This window comes from Galeopterus variegatus, unplaced genomic scaffold, assembly GCF_000696425.1.
Source record: "Galeopterus variegatus unplaced genomic scaffold, G_variegatus-3.0.2 Scaffold5097, whole genome shotgun sequence".
In the NCBI taxonomy this organism is placed as follows: domain Eukaryota; kingdom Metazoa; phylum Chordata; class Mammalia; order Dermoptera; family Cynocephalidae; genus Galeopterus; species Galeopterus variegatus.
Window position 1 is genome coordinate 150,599 of NW_007731208.1, and position 1,591 is coordinate 152,189.

A 1,591-nucleotide genomic window follows, 5' to 3' on the forward strand; every position below is an offset into this window, starting at 1 on the left:
AGCCTCTATCCCTGTTGCTATGAGCACTTGTACCTAAAAGGCCACCTCTGAGCATGCTTTTTAACTATGCCTAGGAGTGTCTAAACAGTCTCCTAGTGGCATGTTAGTTACATTGAACCAACAGCAATATGTCCTCACACGATAGGTAATATTTGCTGAGACAGACTTGTTTTCCCTTCTATTCTGCCAGCACCACCATTTTTAGACTTACATCATCAGCATATCTGAACAACATCACTTGCGACGAAGGAACTGATTCTACAGTCAAGGAATTCTGGGGTTGCCCGATGGATTTCACTGGTCTTACATGTATCCCATCAGCCAGAAGCAGCTGGCCAATAGAACTCTGGTATGGTCTGATGAAGGCTCAGATATAACACCAGTTTGGAAACCCTGCCTGCTATGGTCTGAATGTTTGTGTCCCCCAAATTTTCATATATAGAAATCTAACCCTCATGGCAATGGTATTGAGCTGGGGACTTTACGAGGTGAATGGGATTAGTGCCCTAATAAAAGAGACTTAAGGGAACCCCTTTGCCCTTCTGCCATGTGAGAACACAGTGAGGAGGTGCCATTGCTGAAGAAAAGAGCAAGTTCTCACCAGACATCAGATCTGCTGTCATGCTGATCTCCACATGCTTAAAATCAGCAACCAATATATGATGACATTTTTTTCGTACCTATTATAAACACTCTCTTTAGAGAATCAAGGGGGGAGGGTGGATATAACCTTCTTTACTTTCAAACTAATAATTCATTTGCAGAACATTTTCTTTCCATTCCCCAACATAGTGCTCACACAGTTTGGAAATCCTAGAGAAGAAGGGAGAAGCCCTTCCACTAGGGGAAGCAAATTTGGTTCTGATAAACTGGAATTTGTAACTACCCCTTGGCTATTTGGGGGTTTCTTTTTTTTTTTTTAAGATGACCAGTAAGGGTATCTTAACCCCTAACTTGGTGTTGTTAGCACCACGCTCACCCGGTGAGCTAACCAGCCATCCCTATGTGGGATCCGAATCCATGACCTTGGTGTTATCACCACCACACTCTCCCAAGGGAGCCAAAGGCCGGCCCTATTTGGGGTTTCTTAAGACACTAAAGAAACAGGTAGAGAACAGAGTTCCCATATTGGCTGGAATGACTTACCCTATTACCAAGGAGAACTTAGGTTGCTTGTACATAATGGAAGAAACTAAGACTATGCCTAAAACCCAATGTATACACTAGAGAGATTCTTCATTCTTATTGTCCAATAACAGTGGCCAATGTGTTAGGCAGAAAACTTAAGGACACTGATCCTTCAGGAATAAAGATTTGGGTCGCCTCACTGAGAAAAGAATATTGAAGTACTAAAGTATAATCAGTGAGTGAAAGGAATTTGGAATGAGTGGCAACTTTGGTCTTATAGTCAATTACCAAGGTGAGAACCGTAGCAGCTATGCATGTTATATTGATTGATCTGTGTGCATTTTATTACACATACACCAAAACAACCTGTATTGTATGTATTAGTATCTCTGTTTAACAGAAGAGTCACTTATAGCGATGGGCACCTAGCTAGAAAATAGCAGAGTCAGCACTGAATCCATGT